The sequence below is a fragment of the Protopterus annectens genome, chromosome 8.part0 (genome assembly GCF_019279795.1).
Source record: "Protopterus annectens isolate FY-2018-M chromosome 8.part0, PAN1.0, whole genome shotgun sequence".
NCBI classification, from domain to species: domain Eukaryota; kingdom Metazoa; phylum Chordata; order Ceratodontiformes; family Protopteridae; genus Protopterus; species Protopterus annectens.
This window is the reverse complement of record NC_056741.1, coordinates 605,521,105-605,541,114: the sequence shown is the minus strand read 5'-3', so window position 1 is coordinate 605,541,114 and position 20,010 is coordinate 605,521,105. Positions and strand designations below refer to the sequence as shown.

Sequence of the window (20,010 nt, the reverse complement as noted above, 5' to 3'; positions counted from 1 at the left end):
ACAAGTGCTGAGCACGAATAAGCAAATTTAAATGCTAAAACTAAGAATCTGTATCTGCACTAGAGTTACAGGACAGAAACAAGTGCAAATGCAAGCTTTCAAATCAGAAAGTTGAGAGAGATGGAAGAGATTGCCCAAAAGGCCAATAACTACAATTTCTGGGCCAGAACCACTCCTTATGTGCTAGACAGTTTACCTAGTGCTTACCACTCCCACTGATAAAGCTAGAAGGCTTCCCACCAACACAGAAAGACTGGGGGGGGGGGCTCAGAAGCTTACATAGTCCTGGATACAGCAAATCTGCATCTGGAACACTAGTTACAGGAAAGGTAGGAAACAGGCTTACAGTTTTTTTTTGTTTTTTTTTTTTTCAGAAAAGTAGCAAAAACAGTATTAAAAACAATTCACATGCAGTGCAAGCTAGCACACTTGAGTATGTAGCAATATTAGACCAAACACAGTATAAAATGCAATTAAGTTAAAAAGGACTAAAAGCAAGTGCAGAAAGAGTTTATTAGGTAGAATGTGGTAAAGAGATGGGACTGGGGGAGTGTCCCAGATCAAATCTACAGTGAGGCGGGCAACTGCAAAAGCTACCAAGTTTAAACTACAAGTCAGAAATATGGAGGGTGGGTGTGACAAAACAGTTTCAATAGAGATCTAAGCAACAATTAACGGTACAAACTCTAAAAAACAAAAAAATATATACTCAGCTCTGTATATTTGCAGATAGATTGGAAAGCAGTCTCTCAGAACAGGGAGACAATAGTTTCAACAGAGATCTGAGCAGCAATTAACAGTACAAATTCTAAAACCAAAAAGTATACTCAGCTCTGTATATTTGCAGATAGATTGGAAACCAGTCCCTCAAAACAGGGAGACAATAGTTTCAACAGAGATCTAAGCAACAATTAACAGTACAAACTCTAAAACCAAAAAAATATACTCAGCGTTGTATATTTGCAGATAGATTGGAAAGCAGTCTCTCAGAACAGGGAGACAATAGTTTCAACAGAGATCTAAGCAACAATTAAACTCTAAAACCAAAAAAATATACTCAGCTCTGTATAGTTGCATACAGATTGGAAGGCAGTCTCTCAGAACACAGGTTCCAGCAATTAAATGCAGGCTGTTACTAACAGGTCTAATTTTATGAGAGTGATCCTTGAGTTAGATAACACACAAGCTGTGAAAACCAATTATACCAACTGAAGACACGACAGAAAATAAGGGGGGGGGGGGACAGTTTCAAAAGAAATCTAAGCCACAATTAACAGTACAAACTCTAATCTTCTATGGATGTTGCATCTTCATCCAGATCTAAGAATTCATCCATCCGAATTGCGTCTTCCAGATCAGAAATACATGAAATTAACTGCATGTTTTTTCCCATTTTAACTATAGCCAGAGATGCCAGCCCCCACACACACACACACACAGTAGTCGATATTTTTCTTCTTCGCAGAAACCATCAACTAGGAAAATTTACCTTAGCAGATGGAAGAGATTTTCCATTTTGGCCTAATCCAAAGGTCTGGGTTCCTTTTCACCTCCATTTCCTTCCATACTCTTTTGTCTGATCTCTCTGACAAAGGCTCCAATTTATGCTTTTCTCCCCTCCACTCATATCCAGGTTACTTCTGTAGATTCAGAAGGAATACCACAAGATCATTGTCATGTCTACCCTCTGGCATAGACCACCTTGGTTCTCCCTTCATTTTGAAATGGCCAGGGCAGTTACACAAGTTTCTTCAGACTGGATCTGCTCTCACAAGAGCAGAGGTGTTTGATGCACTCTAACATCAATCAGCTTCAGTCAATTGTCTGGATGGATAGGGTCTTTAATTCCTTTTAGGCACCGCTTTACCAAGGGCATATAGCAGGTTCTAATGGAACAAAAAAGGCTATTACTAGAAAATTGTATATTAGCAAATGGAAAAGTTTTTCTAGTTGGTGCCAAAAACATAGGCAGAACCCATTCAAGGCTAGCTGTTCTCTGGTTTTACAATGTGTGAGTTACCATCCTATAGCCTTTCTTATTCCTCTGTCAAGGTTCATTTCTCGACCATTTTAGCAGATCTGGCCACGAATCCTCCTCTTTCAATACAGTCTCATATCAAAATGTTTTTGAAAGGTGTTTTGCACAAGAGGCCTCCAAGCAAACCTGTGGCTCCTCATTGGGATCGTAATTGTTAGAAAGCTAATATTTGCTCAATTGCATGAATTATAGAACGAATGGACACCCCACCTAAGTACCATGTTCAATCATAGGCTCACCTCAGGCTTTGTGCCCGATGAATGGCGCACAGTAACAGTTATCCCACTTCACCAGAGGGGAGCCACCACGGACCCCGGGAACTACCGCCCCATTAGTCTGACCTGGTCTGCAAGACCATGGAACGCATCATCATGGAACTTATAAACAAAGACATTGGTAATCTCCAAACTCTGGACCCCACCCAGTTCGGGTTTGTAAAAGGCAGATCATGTCTCCTAAACCTGATAGACTTCTTTGAAGCAGTCACCAAAGCTGTAGACGAGGGTAAGGTGGTTCACACATCCTGTCTAGATTTTGCTAAGATTTTCAACACCATCCCCCACTCTGGAATTGCTAAACTAGGTATAAATCCCTATGTCACAAGATGGGTTGCCAACTGGCTCACTGACAGAACCCACACTGTGAAAGTAGCAGACTCCAAATCCGACATTAGACCAGTGACAAGTGGAATACCACAGGGTTCAGTCCTGGGTCCTCTCCTGTTTGGTATCTACTTCTCTGAAGTACAGGCTAACACAGAAGGGCTTTGGCTAACTAAGTTCACAGATGACTGCAAACTAGGAGCCATAATTGAAACTCGTAACAATGTGGACATCCTACAAAAGGGCCTCACTGAGACAGCTGCCTGGTGTCAAAGCCATGGCCTCAAGCTCAATGTCAAAAAGTGCATTGTCATCCCCTTTGGTAAAAACTCTGTACCCATGAACTACAACATAGGCGGTAGTATACTTAACTCCAAAGGTGTGATGAGACCTTGGGACACAGATGGACAGTAGTCTCTCCTTTGATAATCACATCACCGCAGTAGTCAGGAAATCCTTCTACGTGGCACACCTCATCACAAAAGGTTTCTCATCCAGAAAAATAGAGGTAATTGTTCCCCTCTACTCATCACTCATTAGACCCAGTATAGAGTACAATGCCCCTTTTGGTATGTACCTCACAAAACATCTACAACAACTGGAAAGGCCACAGAAACACATCACAAAGAGGATTACCAGCCTCAAATAGATGCCCTACGCAGACCGTCTCAAAAAACTCCAGCTTTACTTCATTGCATATCGCCTACTCAGAGGTGATCTCTGCCTAACATACAAAGCTATGTCAGACCCAGAGCTGTTGGACATGCTCCACTTAAAGAAATCCCAATCCCTCTGAGCTACACGTTCTAGGGACCTAAACCTTGTCACCACAATAAACAGAACATACCGGAGGGATAGATTCCTGTTCCAGAGACTTCCCATACTCTGGAATAAACTGCCTATCTATATCAAACAAAGCTCCTCATTAGCACTCTTCAAGAAAAATCTTGACTGGATGGGAAATAGGAAATTCACCCCGGGGATCACTTCTGTGCCTCTGCTTGACAGTGGCACAGGAAAATAATTTTCTTGGGTGGCAAAAGCCAGGGTACCTTTTTGGCTGGGCTTGTATAGGCCCTTGGGCCGATAGCCTAGTACCTACCTATGAACCTATTTGAACTAGGTAACTTGGCTGACTTGAGGTTCTTAACATGAAAAGCTGTTTTACTGATTGATTTGACCTCTACAAGAAGAGTATCTGAGTTGCACGTTTTTATTGTGATTCAGCCCTATCTCATTTTCCACAGGGACAGGGTTTCTTTGAAAACTAATCCTCTTATGTCTAAAGTGGTATCCATGTTTACTTTTAGCCAAACTTTCCCTCTCTTTTTCTTTCATGAATGTAAAATTGAAGAAGGGGGTACTCCATACCTTTGATGTCCAGACAACTTGGGTCTTATCTTGACAGAAGTAAATCTTTCACATCTTCAGATCGATTGTTTCTTGTGGAGGTAAGAAGGGATGGCTTGTGTCAAAACAGACTCTCCCATTGGTTGGCTAAGGCCATTACTGTTTGTTACATCCACCATAATAAAGCTATTCCAGGGCTGTGACTTCATCTATGGCTTTTTGAAAGAGTTGGAAACGAAGTGTTTTAGAAGCTGCTACTTGGTCCTCTGTCCATACTTTTCCAAGGCACTATAAACTTGGTTCCTTCTATAGTTCTGGGTCAGGCTTTGTTTTTTTACTATTCTCCAGGTGCTCCTAGACTCTTCTTCCACCTCCCAAATGTAGTAAGCTACGGTAATCTACCCATATAGTTAAGGCTAGTGCATCAGTGATCGGTATGATGACCATAGTACAGTTGTCTCACAATAACAGTAGATGTTTGAATGATCACTGCTGCAGAAGCCCTTTCCTCTCTCCATTCTCACTGATGTTGTGTTTGTTTTTTTTTTTTTTTTTTATGCCAGGATATGGAAACTTTTTGTTCCTAGTATTGCTTTTCCAGGGCTCAGCTTTCCTCTATTTTTCTTTTGTGGCAGGGAAGCTGTGCAGGGCTGTGTGCCCTTACTTGTGTTTTTCTCTGTTTAGCTCTGCTTAAGCTGCCCGACAGTCTAGGCACATGGAAGGTTCACTGAAGCTTTGGAATCTGGCTGGCTATATCATCTTTGGCAGGATATAACACATATAGCTAAGGCTACTGCAGCCAGTGATCATTCAGACATCTGCTCTTATAGTAAGTTTAATTACACAACTGTACTTTTTCCATTCTTATGGAATTGGTCAAGGGCAATTACCGCAAGCTTCCTTACAAACTGGGCCTACTCAGACAAGGCAGAGTTTGGTAGTTGAAGATGTTTCAGATTGTGGTCTAACTGCTTGGATGAGTCAATTCCAATTCCTTTTAGACACTTTTTGCCAGTGGATGTGCAGCAGGTGTTAAAGGAGGCAAGAAAAAATATTAAAATCGTATTGGCAAGTGGAAACAATTTTCTAGTTGGTACCTAGGCAAGTAAGTAGGGCCCTGTTGGGGATTATGTACCACTAGTGCTCAAGTGTGTGTGAATATTGCTATTCTTTGGCCTTTTACTCCCAGTTTACATCTTTTGGCTATTTCAGCATGTCTGCCCATGGATACTCCAGTTTATTCTGTTTTATTCTGTGTTTTAGTGAAACAATTTCTTAAGGGAGTTTTATACATGAGTCCTCCTCATAAACAAGGTTGCTCCTTCCTAGAGTAATATGTCTGTGCTGGAAAAGTTGACCATGTCTCCATTTGATCCTGTTCATCAAGCAGACTTAAGGTTCATTACATGAAATAATGTTCTTTTCATTGCTGTGACACCTACAAGAAGACTACATGAATTGTAAGCTCTCATGGTGGATGAACCCTGTTTGGTCTTCCATAGAGACAGGGTCTCATTAAGAGTAAATCCCTCATTTCATGGCCATAGGTTGAGTTCACTTAATTCTCTAGACATGCATAGGCAGGTCAGGTAGTCTTGACAGAACTAAATAATTTAGAAAAATCTGAAGATTAATATATCAGTAAAGGGAGAAATTGAAAGAGTTAACCCAGAAGTAGAAGACTGTTCGGATAACAGAGTTAGTTCCTGTAATAACCTGTTCATGTCCATTATTTTTATAATTCTTCAGAAAATCAGAAATCATTTGTAGTTAGGTTGAGGCAACGTCTGATATTCTTCATATGGAGGATTGCTGCAAGTAGCCTTAGCTATATAGATTATGTCACACTAAGGATATTACAACTGGCTATCTTCCAAAACTTTCAGGGCTCCTCCTGTGCTCCCAAACAAGAGCTGAACTGACTAAAAAGTCTAGTTTGGGCACCAAACTCTTCTGAACTTTCCTGACACACAAGAGCACCCCTCTTGCAGGCTTTTCAAAGATCAACAGTCTGTTAACATTGTTCCAGTACCTAGCAGATAAGTTCCCTTTTGGGAAAAAACTTACACATTAGCTTTATAAAACAGTAGTTTAGGAAAAGTGTTATTGTCACATGACCTTTAATTGCTTTTGCATGGGAGTGTCACTTTTTTACTTTAGTAGTAAAATGCTGTTAACACTAATATACAACTAATTTTCTGTGTTAAAAGCTGTATTGTTTTACTTTTTGGGCTATGGTAAGTGTGTAAAAATGCTGTTTACTGTATTTTTACAGGGAAAAGGTTACTTTTTTTTTTTTTTTTTTTACAAACTACCTGATGTTCTTCGTGTTTCACTGTTGCAGTCATCACATTTGGGTTATCTGCTTGCAGTAGCCCTCAGTCGGCCTGATTAACAAAAGTCTTGGGTCCTGCGTTGGTTGCTGTCTCTTCTTCCATGACGTCAGGTTGTCAGGGGTATAAAACATGCAGCTGATGCCATTACATCAGTCTTTCTTGCCGTGCAGTGCCCGAAGCAGAAGCAGTTCACAAGTGCTGGTCGGCAGACACCTGAAATTTTTGTTTTCGAGTTTCAGAACCAAAGTCTTCAACTAAAAGCTAAGTACCCCGTTGGGGAAACTTTTTCTTGCTCTTAATCGATGTCAGTAAAAGTAAATAATTGCATTACTTGTGGAAATCAAATACCTCATAAAGATTTTCATTCGTACTGAATTCCTTGCCTAGGCCCTGACCACAACGTACCTTGCTGTCGGTTTTGTGCTTTATTTAAACCACGAACTATCCGTCGTCTGTATATTTTTGCTTCTAAATATTTTGGTGCTTGGGTCAATTATCCTGATATGTCTTCGGTAAGCCATCCGACTACCGACATTCCGAAAAAATGCAAAGATAAAGACAGAGACAGGCCGCCTAAGTCCAAAGTTGCTGACGACGCTTCTCCTTAGCTAGTCGCAGGTTCACCGGTACTCAGTGAGGCGCTTTCGCAGCCCCTGATACCCACTACTTCAGATTCGCAGGCCTCTACTGAGACCCATTCGGAGTCCGGTATGCCGCAAGATGCTTCAACTGTGGAACCTGCGGATGTCTCTACCTTGGATGGGTCCGGAGCCGCTGTGTAGGCACTGGCTTGTAAGGGTGTATTCAGGCCTACCGACTTGCGTATTAAACTGACGCCATCTTCTTCTTCTTCAAGGCCTAAATCTTGAACCATGCCTAGAAAACTGATGCCCAGACTGCATGGTGAAGCCTCTATGCCTAAAAATCAAATGATAATGGCTGAAGATCTTATTTTAATTTGGGGAAGCCAATCTTCCCCCTCTAAGAGACCTAGGACTGAGTTTGCTTGTGATGCTTCTGACCAGAATTCTGAATTTTCTGTTTCCTTTGACCAGGATTTACCCTTATTTCCTCTGCTCCTCCCCCAGTGGATTTATCTTTTGGTGAAACCTTGCATGCTCTGAGAGCATTTTCATTGGGAAAGTCAGGATTTCTCTGATTCTAAAAAGAGGCCTAGGGATTTCTTACTCCTGCCCCAGCACACGCCTTTAGCCATACCTCCTGTACTAGACATTGTTGATGATGCCTTTTCGGAATCTAGCTTGGCCTCTGACTCTTTACCTCCTGCTCCCTGAAAACCTGATGGATATTACAGGGTCCCTGACTCTCCAGTTCCTTTTTAAAAATCCTACTGCAGATCCTGAGACCATTTCACGGGGACCCAAAGGCATTAAAGCTACTACTGCCAAAAATCCTACCCCCTGTGATAGAGACTCAAGGGCGCTGGATAGATGGGGTAAGAAGGTATACACTTCTACAACTTTGGCCATTAGGGCCTTAAACTGCCAGTTTCATATGTTAAGGTATCAGCAGCATATTATTGGATTGCTTAAACAGAAAATGATGTTGATTCCTCATTGTGCTGAAAATAAGGATTTACAGGATTTACTGCATTCGGCTGAGCAGATTGGAAAACATACTTTGCAATGTGGTTTTGATTCACTAGAGGCATCTATCAGGGCTGCTGTAACTGGGTCTGTACTTAGAAGGCATGCTTGGCATAAGGAACAATCTTTGCCAGATCATGTTAAAGCAAAATTACTGGATGCTCCCTTAAACCAGGACCGGCTGTTTGGCAACAAGGCAGAAGAAGTTCTTAAGATGGAGGAAAAAGCTAAATCCATGCAAACTGTTAAAGACGTTTTACAAGTACAACCTCCAAGGTTTAGTAGGCATTGGCCTTACAAGAATTGGTCCTTTCCTGCGTCTTCCAGACCTTCTCAGTCCAAACCCAGATCTAGCAGAGCTCCCAGGCTTCAGTCCTAGGGTACCCACAGGACTAAGGAATGGGGGGACCTCCACTTCCAAATCTGGAAGTAATAAAACTCCCCCCATGGTAAACTGTCTCAATGACTTCTTTTTAAAACTTCCAAGCACTTCCCAACTGACTGCTCCTTGGGGGGGATTTGCTCGTCATGCTAAGAACTGGGAGCTCATTACCCAGGACAAATGGGTTTTAAATAGTGTCCCAGGGATACAGATTTCACGTTACCAACACCAAGCGGGTGGCCAGATCTACCCCCAAATCAATGGGCAGAGGCACAAAAGCAAGTACTTTCTCTCTTGAGCATGGGGGCTGTTCAAGTTGGTACCAGAAGAGGAAAAGGGGCAAAGTTTCTACTCGAGACTTTTCCTGGTACCCAGAAAAAGACAATTAATGGCGTCCTATCCTGGAACTGTCTACTCTAAACACCTTTTTGGTGATTCCAAAATTGAAGATGCTGACTCTTCACCAGTTGCTCCCTATGCTAGGCAAAGACGCCTGGCTGGCAACACTAGATTTAAAGAAAGCATACCTGCATTTCCCAATCAGGGAATCTTGCAGAATATACCTACGCTTCAAAGCAGACTGCATGCACAGTCAGTTCTCTGCACTGCCCTTTGGCTTATCTACTGCACCCAGGGTATTCACAAAGTGCCTAGCTCCAGTCATTGCATTTTGCAAGCAAAGAAATACTCAAATATACCCATACCTGGACGATTGTCTAATATAGTCAGAAAGCCAGAACATACGTTTGAATAATCTGGCCTTTGTGAAAAGGGTACAAACTTGTCTGGGGTACACCATAAACGAAAAGAAATCACACCTGGTACCCTGTCAACAAATTATATTCCTGGGAGCAAGCTTGAATACAACTTCCCAGATGGTTTTCCTCACGCCGGAGAAACAAATTCATTTGACAACCTACTTCAAACAAGTGGCCACAAAAACCCTACTATCTGCAAGGCAAATACTACAAGCCTTGGGGTTCATGGCCTCCTGCATTCTTCTAATTCCATATGCAAGACTGCATATGAGGAAACTACAAGGGTATCTGAAAAACCTATGGTGTTAACATTCTCAGGATCTAGAAGCAATGATTCCTGTCGTAGGTTCATAGGTTGGTACTAGGCTATTGGCCCTAGGGCCTATATAAGCCTAGCCAAACGGTACCCTGGCTTTTGCCACCCAAGAAAGTTATTTTCCTGTGCCGCTGTCAAGCAGTGCCAAAGAAGTGATCCCCGGGGTGAATTTCCTATCTCCCATCCAGTCATCAAGATTTTTCTTGAGTGCTAATGAGGAGCTTTTTTTGATATACATAGGTAGTTTGTTCCAGAGTAGGGGAAGTCTTTGAGACAGGAATCTATCCCTTCAGCATGTTCTGTTTATTGTGGTGACAAGATTTAGGTCCCTAGAGCGCGTAGCTCGGAAGGATTGGGATTTCTTTACGTGGAGCATATCCAACAGCTGTGGGTTTGACATAGCTTTGTATGTTAGGCAGAGATCGCCTCTGAGTAGGCGATATGCGACAGAGTAAAGCTGCAGTTTTTTGAGACTGTCTGCGTAGGGCATCTGTTTGAGGCCAGTAATCCTCTTTGTGAGGTATTTCTGTGGCCTTTCCAGTTGTAAATGTCTTGTGAGGTACATACCAAAAGGGGCGTTGTACTCTATAATGGGTCTAATGAGTGATAAGTAGAGGGGAACAATGACCTCTCTTTTTCCTGGATGAGAAATCTTTTGTAATGAGGTGTGCCACGTAGAAGGATTTCCTGACTACTGTGACGATGTGATTATCAAAGAAGAGACTACTGTCCACCTGTGTCCCAAGGTCTCATCACACTTTCGGTGTTAGACTACCGCCTATGTGGTAGTTCATGGGTACAGAGTTTTTACCAAAAGGGATGACAATACACTTTTTGGCATTGAGCTTGAGGCCATGGCTTTGACACTAGGCATCTGTCTCAGTGAGGCCCTTTTGTAGGATGTCCACATCGTTAGGAGATTTGATTATGGCTCCTAGTTTGCAGTCATCTGCAAACTTTGTTAGCCAAAGACCTTCTGTGTTAGCCTGTACTTCAGAGAAGTAGATACCAAACAGGAGAGGACCTAGGACTGAATCCTGTGGTACTCCACTTATCACTGGTCTGAAGTTGGATTTAGTCTGCTACTTTCACGGTGTAGGTTCGGTCAGTGAGCCAGTTGGCAACCCATCTTGTGACATAGGGATTTATACCTAGTTTAGTGAGTTTGTCTATAATTCCAGAGTGGGGGATGGTGTTGAAATCCTTGGCAAGATCTGGATAGGCTGTGTGTACTACCATACCCTCATCTACAGCTTCAAAGAAGTCTATCAGGTTTAGGAGACCTGATCTGCCTTTTACAAACCCGAACTAAGTGGGGTCCAGAGTTTGGAGATTACCAGTGTCATTGTTTATAAGTTCTATGATGATATGCTCCATAGCCTTGCAGCCCAGGCTCGTCAGGCTAATGGGGCGGTAGTTCCCGGGGTCTGTGGTGGCTCCTCCTTTGTAGAGTGGGATAATCGTTGCTGTGTGCCATTCAGTGGGCATAAAGCCTGTGGTGAGGCTATGATTGAACATGGTGCTTAGGTGGGGTGCCAGTTCATTCTGTAGTTCATGTAGAAAGCAGCCTGGGATGTTGTTAGGTCCCATGGATGCTGTGTTTTTGGCTTTGGAGAGTGTGTTTTTTTACCTGTGTAGCCATGATTACAGGTACTTTGCATTCTTCCAGTATAGAGATGGGCCCTTTAGGGGATGAGAGAGGGGTAAAGTTAGCACTGAACCGATCTGTCAGGATGTTCGCAATATCAGCTGGTTCTGTTTATTTAGTGCCATTGTGCTGTAAATCAGAGCAGATCTGAGTGTTGCCATTGAGATTCTTGACCGCTATAGAATGCTTTGTGGTTGTCTTCAGAATCAGTGGCGATTTTGTTTTCATAACTAGCTTTGGAGGATTTTATGAGGGATCTCAGCTTCTTACGGAGGCTGACCACGGAGTTCCTCCAATCATGGGATTTTACTCTTTTTTTTGCAACAGTTTTTCTTCTGTTGTACAGTTTGTTTATAGCAGGGGACCACCAGATTTTTTTTTTTTTTTTTTTTTGGAGAGTAGCATCTTGGTTCTGTTAGGGATGGGCACGATCCATGCACTCGTGTAAATGCTTATAAAGTGCAATTGTATAGGATTCAGCAGTCGTATCTCTATTGCCCGTCAGCATGGGTGTTGTGAAGTTTGCCACTTCTGTCTTAAGCGTGAAGTTGGCTTTGGAGAAATTTCTTATGGTGGTTTCCCTAATGGGGGTTGGGGCTAAGATGTAGATGTCTTGGGTGATTTGCTTGTGGTCTGATCTGACCAACAAGGAATTGACCTCTGGTGTGGAACACCGGTTGCCCATGTTGGTATTGACCAGGTCTAAGATATTGCTGCCCCTGGTGGGGGTGTGGATAAGTTGATCCAAAGCATTGGAATTTTTTGAATTCCAGAAAACGTTGAGCACAAGCGTTGGTACATGAGTAGATGTCCTTCAAGGATGCATCTGCAGTCTTTACAAATGGGTTGTCCTGTCATCAGGCAGCCCTTCGGTCGGCCGGATTCCAAAGTCTGGGTCTGGCTTCGGCTGGTGTCGCACTTCACCCGACGTCATTGCGGCAGTTATTCGGGTATAAAGGCATCAGCCGACGCCATTTTCCCCAGTCTTTCTTGCCGCGTGGCGCCCGAAGCAGAAGCTGTTCGCAAGTGCCGGTCGGTCAGATCCAGAGATTACTACTACCGAATACTACTTCGAAGACTTCTAAAAAGCTAAGTACCCCGTTGGGGACTCTTTCTTGCCTCAGCCGATGTCAGAAAAAGTGAATAACTGTTTAACTTGTGGGAAACAAATACCTCATAAAGATTTCCACTCTTACTGCTTACCTTGTTTAGGCCCAGACCACGACGTAGCAGCTTGTTTAGCCTGTGCTTCTTTCAACCGACGGACGCTTAGATGTCGGTCGGAGTTTGCTGAACAGTTTTTCGGCTCAGATTTCGCGTACATTATGCCGTCGGATCCTCCGACTTCACAAGTTGCTAAGAAACGCAAAGAAAAGGACCGACACTCGCGGTCCGCGGTTTCGGTTAAGCAAACCGCGAGTGTCTCGGTTTCGGCCGAAACCGAGCAAGCGGTTCTAACTTCAGCCGAATCCATGACTACTACCGAGGCCCCTTCTAACCTGGTTGAATCGGCCTCTGAAATCCAACCTGCTACTGTGGTTTCACAAGAGTTATCGGACACCATCCCCTTGGATGTTTCAACCCCTGCACGTGGTGCTGCTAGGCCTCCTGCAGCCATGTCCATAAAGGCCTTTGCCAGGGCTAAAGCAGCCAAAACTTCTAAGTCTATGCCTGTTAAGCCCCCCTCTCACAGGCCCAGCTCCAGTTCCCAAATGCTTACTCTGGCAGAGGATCTCATCTCTTTAATAAGGGGATCCCAACCTCATCCAGACAGGGCCTCTCAACCTCCTCCAGAAAAGAGACCTAGAGCAGAGCCTCCTGAGCCAGTGTCCTCAGATGATTCTTCCGATGATTCAGACAATACAGACCATCCAGAGGCTCCTTTTTCTACTTATGAAGACTCCGATGCTGAGGAATCGATTCCTTCTGCCTCTCCACCAGAGGAATTTTCCTTTGGGGAAACATAACATGCCATGAGGGAGCAATTTCAATGGCAGGGGCAAGATTTCTCAGATTCAAGGAAAAGGCTTAGGACTTTTTTACATTTACCACAACATAGGCCTTTAGCTATACCTCCAGTTCTTCCTGTTGTAGATGATGCATTTAATGATGCTTGCACTGCTCCTGATACCTTACCTCCAGCCCCTGCTAAGCCCGATAGGTTCTACAGGGTCCCGGACACACATCACCATTTATACAAGGCCCCTTTTGCAGATCCCGAGACTATCTCCCAGGGGCCTAAGGCAGTAGCTGCGACCTCAGTTAAAAATCCCCTCCCCTCTGAAAGGGAATCCAGGTCCTTAGAGAGATGGGGTAAAAAAGTATACACCTCTGCTACTCTCTCAGCTAGGGCACTGAACTGTCAGTTTCATATGATCCAATACCAGGAGTTTATGCTTGATCAGTTAACTAAGAAACTGTCCTCTGATGACTCTTTAGATAAGAAATATGTTCTTGAAATGGTGCATAACATTCAGCAGGTTAGTAACCATTCGTTAAAATGTGGCTATGATGCACTGGAGGCTTCCTTTAGATCAGCCATGACTGGCACAGTTATCAGAAGGCATGCATGGTTGAAAGAACAGGTCTTGCCGGATCATGTTAAAGCAAAATTATTAGATGCTCCTATGGATAAGGTCAATTTATTTGGTTCTCCTGCTCAGCAGGTACTGAAGAAAATGGAAGAGAAGGCAAAATCTGTACAAACAGTGAAAGATTTCTTACAGGTTCAGCCTCCAAGGTTTAGCAGGAACTGGCCTTCCAAAATTGGTCCTTTCCAGACTCCTCTAAAACACAGAGAGGCAGGAATAGGCGTTCAAGAGGCAGAAACCAATCCAGAGGAGGTGCCTACAGGGGACGCCAGTGGCAAGGTAACAACCAACGAGGCACAGACACAACTACTACCACTGCAACAGGACAATCACAGTGACTTGGCTCTGGCACCGCCTACCAGGGAACAAATAGCAGCACCCTTAGGCGGAAAGTTAGCCTTATTTTCAAAAAACTGGCACTGCATCACAACAGACAAGTGGATTTTGCAAACTATAGACCCAAGGCTACAGGTTTCATTTCCATACTTTACCAGCAAAAAGAGGAATGCCAAACCTACCACCAAATCAAAAGACAGAAGCTCTAAAACAAATAGCTCAATTAGCAAAAATGAGAGCTGTGGAAAGGGTACCATCTATGGAACAAGGAAAGGGATTTTACACCAGACTCTTCCTGGTTCGAAGAAAAGAGAAAAATTGGAGGCCTATTCTCGACCTGTCCGCTTTAAACACATTCATCATTGTTCCAAAATTCAAAATGCTGACCCTACAGCAACTTCTTCCCATGCTGGGCAAGGAGTCTTGGCTGGTGACTCTAGATCTCAAGGAGGCATACCTGCACGTCCCCATACGACCAAATTGCAGAAGATACCTCAGATTTCTTGCAGGATCAGAGCATTATCAATTCTCAGCATTGCCCTTTGGCTTATCTACTGCGCCCAGAGTGTTCACGAAATGCCTGGCATCAGTAATCGCTCACTGCAGGCTTCAGGGAATCCAAATATATCCATACCTGAACGACTGCCTGATACAAGCGGACAACAGAAACAAGCTAACAGTAGACTTACAAAGAGTCATTTACTTACTGCAAGCCCTGGGATATACAGTCAATATAAAAAAATCAAGACTGATTCCATCCCAAAGAATAACCTTCTTAGGTGCAGAATTGGACACAACAAAACAGATGGCATTCTTAACTGCAGAAAAACAAGAACAACTTCCTCTCTACTTCTTGGCATTAACAAAGCAGAGCCAACTAACAGCAAGGAAAGTACTGCAGGCCTTGGGCTTCATGGCATCCTGCATAATCCTGGTCCCTCATGCCAGACTACATATGAGAAAGCTACAGTGGTACCTGAAGAATTTATGGTCTCAACACAGGCACAGCCTAGAAACCGAAATACCACTAATCCCATGCCTGAAACAAGAGTTCCTATGGTGGGCTCAGGCATGTCAGTCAAACCAGGTTTGCCCTTCCACAGCATTCAACCAAGCCAAACCATCACAACGGACGCCTCAGACCTCGGTTGGGGGCCCACATGCTGGACAAGTGCATACAAGGCTTATGGACTCAAGATCAGCTGCACCTGCACATAAATCAAAAGGAAATGCTGGCAGTAAAACTGGCAATCCAGAATTTCAGACCATTCCTCCAAGAAGGCCAGTTGATGATAAGGACAGACAACACCACAGTCATGTAGTACATCAACAAACAGGGAGGCACTCATTCATACCCTCTATGCCGGATGGCACTGGACCTATGGAATATGGCTCTGAGCTACAACATTCAGTTACAAGCAATTTTTGTACCGGGAAAAGAAAACATCCTAGCAGACATATTAAGCAGAACTACCTCGGATGCTCACAAATGGATGCTACACCCGGACATCTTCAAGGCCATCACAAGGAAATGGGGACAACCACAGATAGACCTATTCGCATCCCCGCTCAATCACCAGCTCAAGAAATTCTGCACAAGAACGTACCACCCACTTGCTTGGAAGGTGGACTCTCTATCCTTCAGTTGGAAAAGCCTGACAGCATATGCATTCCCACCTCTTCCTTTGATGCACAAGGTGCTATTGAAAATCAAAGAGGAACGTCCAAGGATCATTCTGATAGCTCCAGACTGGCCAAGACAACATTGGTACCCATTACTGAGGAGCATGTCTCGGGGACAAATGTGGACACTACCCCTGATCCCATTGCTGTTAACTCAGAGCGGCTACAACATCCTGCATCCAAACCTGAAAACTCTGCAGCTGACCGCCTGGAACATTACATAAGAACAACTAACCCAGATTTATCCCAAAGGGTTAAAGACATTATCCTTGAGGCCCGCAGACCTTCAACAAGAAGGAACTATGCAGGAAAATGGAAAAGATTTCTCATTTGGAGTACTGAAAGGGGAAAGGATGTGTCAAAGGTAGACATAGCCAACATCCTGGAGTATTTGGCAGAGCTTTTCCATACAGGCCTGTCCTATTCCTCCATCAAGATATATGCATCCGCTATTTCTGCAGAATACAGCTTCGATCCCCCTGTCTTCTCGCATCCTCTACTCAGGCAGTTTCTGAGAGGAATTAAAAATGTAAAACCTCCTAGGAAACCACCATTGCCAGCATGGGACTTGAACTTTGTGCTAGAAAAATTGACACTCCCCCCTTTCGAACCAGCAGCAACAGCAGAACTTCAACACCTATCCTGGAAAACTGCTTTCCTGCTGGCAATTATCTCAGCAAGAAGGGTTTCTGAGCTACAGGCTTTAATGGCAGTACAACCCTTCCTAATCTTCCATCAAGACAGAGTGTCCATGAGAACAAATCCTACATTTATGCCTAAGGTGGTATCCAGAGTATCTTTAAACCAGGCTATCCACCTACCTACATTCTTCCCCAATCCACAGAACAGGGGGGAAAGACTGCTGCATACTTTGGATGTACATAGACAGTTACGCTACTACCTGGACAGAACCAAGGGCAATAGAAAAACTGACCAGCTTCTGGTAGCATATGCAACAGGAAGGGAAGGAAAAGCAATTTCAAAACAGACAATCTCCAAGTGGATAGGAAATTGCATCAGATTCTGCTACTCCTACCATGGAAAGCAAACTCCACAGAACATAAGGCCTCATTCTACAAGGGCTACAGCCACTACCACAGCTTTCTTAAGAGGAGTGGCTACCAAGGACATTATAGAGGCTGCTACTTGGACCTCCGTGCATACATTTGCCAAGCATTATAACTTACCTTTATACTCTAGATCCCAAGCAGGGTTTGCCACGGCTGTTTTGCAAGGGATCCTAACTACACCATAATTTCTTCTCTTTTCCTCCTCCCGTAGTTTAGCTATGGTATTCTACCCATTTGTAAAGACTGCAGATGCATCCTTGAAGGACATAGTACAGTTTTGTACCTACCATAAATGTAGATGTCCGAGAGGAATGCATCTGCAGTCAGGATTACCCACCCTCCTTCCCCTCTGAGGTACTCCTAGGGTATTTGCCAATCTACAGCTAGCTTGGGGGGGATCTATTATGGTGTATTTGTTTGTATATATGTACATACATGCTTATTTTATGTGTTTGCTCTCTACTATTTGGAAACTGTGGCATTTATCCAAATTTAGCCATCCAAGAGGGCACCTGGCATCTGGGGCAAGAAACACTGAGGAAAATGGCGTCGGCTGATGCCTTTATACCCGAATAACTGCCGCAATGGCGACGGGTGTAGGGCAGCACCAGCCGAAGCCAGACCCAGACTTTGGAATCCGGCTGACCGAAGGGCTGCCTGACGACAGGACAACCCATTTGTAAAGACTGCAGATGCATTCCTTTCGGACATCTACATTTATGGTAGGTACAAAACTGTACTTTTTCCCAGTTAATGGTGGGGTAGTTGAAATCGCCCATTATTAGGGTGTTAGGTTGTACCCTAATATTTTCCAGTGTATCAAGAAATGAGGAGTGGGAATCCTGGGGCATGGTGGGGTATCTGTAGCAAGCTACAATTTGCATTGTGGTCTTGCCCAGACTTAGTTGCACTTGGATAATCTCAGATGCATTATGCTGAGCAACTAGCCTGGAGGTGTGGATATCCTTAATGAATATGGACACCCCTCTGCCTTTAGTGCTTTGGTCCAAGTTAGGTGGCCGAAAGGTGTGGTATGAATTATAGCCTGGTAATGCAGGGGTGCTCTCTGGAGCCTTGAACCAGGTCTCTGTCACTGCACAGATGTCGATGTTCTCCATTTTAAGGAGTGCCTCGAGTGGGTTCATTTTGAGGTTTAGACTTCTAGCATTAAGTAGCATTACCCTCAGACTTTGCTTGCTTGTACCTGTTATGGTGGTGAATTTGTCATTTGAATCTTGCCTAAAATAGGCACTATAGGGATTGCAAGAGCCTTAGCCAGTATCCGAAATCCCAAGGGCGACAGGTGCAGGCTATCTCTGGCAAAGCATCATGGTTTGTCGATCATGTCATCCCAGGCAGACAGATACTGGATCCCCTTAGAATGACACCAGAAGCTTAGCCAATTGTTGAAGTCAATCATTTTGTCCTTGTACTATGGTGTCATTCTGGGTGATGGCAGGTTGCTACTCAGGGCTAGGGTCATACCTGCCTGGGCTACAAGATCAGAAAGCTCCTTCATGTCCCTTTTCATGTACCTTGTTTACGTCTAGAGTTCCTTTGGTGAGTAGAGGCCTGTCACCAAAACAGTGGTCTACCATTCACACTACCCCCTGCCGCACAAACCCTAACAGATGCATCAGGCTATGCATGGGGGCTCACCTGGCAGGGAAGTGCATTCAGGGCAAATGGAACCCAAGTCAAATGCACCTGCATGTCAATCAAAAAGAACTGTTAGCTGTACAGAATGCTCTGACAGCCTTCAAGGACCACATTCTTCCAGGACAATTAATGGTAAAGACAGACAACACCACTGTTTTGTGGTACATAAACAAGCAGGGGGGGGTACCCATTCTTACCCCCCCCTGCAAACTAGCCATGGCATTGTGGAACACAGCCTTGAGCTACCAAATGAATCTACAAGCTCAATTCCTGCCAGGAAAACAAAATACACTGGCAGATGGAATAAGCAGAAATCTCATGAACCCACACGAGTGGAAACTGGAACAAGGATTTTCAACATGTTGACAAGCAAATGGGGGAGTACAGATATAGACCTGTTTGCCTCCTCCTAGAACTATCAATTGGACAAATTTTGCACAGGGACTCCCCACAAACAAGCATGGAAAGTGGATGCTCTGTCCTTCAGCTGGAAAAACCTATCAGTTTATGCCTTTCCTCCACTGCCTCTGCTCTACAAAGTACTGCTAAAGATCAAACAAGACAAACCAAGGATGATTTTGATTGCGCCAGACTGACGACACCAACACTGGTGTACCCCCTCTTGCGCACTGTGTCACTGTTGACCCCATGGCACTTACCTCAGACTCCTACCCTGTTGTCTCAGCAGGCGAACCGGAGTCTGCACCCTCAGCTTCAAACTCTGAACGTAGCAGCCTGGCTAATTTCCTAATCTCTCCTTTACCATCCCTCAGTAAACCAATGATGGATATCATTTTATAGGCAAGGAGGCCTAGTACTAGAAAATCTTATGCTGAAAAATGGAAAAGATTTTGTGCCTGAAACCAATCTCAAGGGACGAGCACAGCAGCACTCAATTTACCCCTAGATTTTACAATGCTTAACTGAGATGTTTCACAAGGGCTTGTCTTTTTCCTCCATCAAAATTCACGCCTCAGCCATTTCAGCTCATTATAACACCCGAACCTCTCCTATTCTCTCATCCACTGCTCAAGCAGTTCCTCAGAGGAGCCACCAATTTAAGACCACCCAGGAGAGCTCCAACTCCAGCCTGGGACCTTAACTTTGTATTGGACAAACTCTCTTTCCCTCCTTTCGAGCCAGCTGCTACTGCAAATTTAAAATTTCTTTCTTGGAAAACAGCTTTCCTTTCAGCAGTCACTTCAGCTAAAAGGGTATCTGAATTACAGGCCTTTATGGCGGTGGAACCTTTCATCATCATTCATGCGGACAGGGTATCCCTCCTTCTTGCCCAAGGTGATGTCCAGTGTGGCTCTTAATCAGTCCATCAATTTGCCAACCTTCTTTCCTAATCCACAGAACAAAGGGGAATGGATACTGCACTCCTTAGATGTGCACAGACAACTTAGGTTCTACTTGGATAGGACTAATCCTCAAAGGAAATCTGAACAACTGCTGGTGGCATTTTCTGCTGGGACAGAGGGGAAGGCTGTTTGAAAGCAAACCATTTCAAAATGGATAGGCCATTGCATTCATTTCTGCTATAAGCACCATGGAAAACCTATCCCACAAGGGGATCAGACCCCACTCAACCAGGGCTGCATCTACCTCTGCAGCCTATTTCAGAGGCGTCC

At 44.0% G+C, this 20,010-nt stretch overlaps 1 protein-coding gene across 1 annotated transcript in view; it reads left to right on the top strand.

The window, feature by feature from the left end:
* WNK3 (WNK lysine deficient protein kinase 3) overlaps positions 1 to 20,010 on the top strand; it is a gene marked incomplete in the record, with an annotated part of 2,462,820 nt that overhangs the window by 222,471 nt on the left and 2,220,339 nt on the right.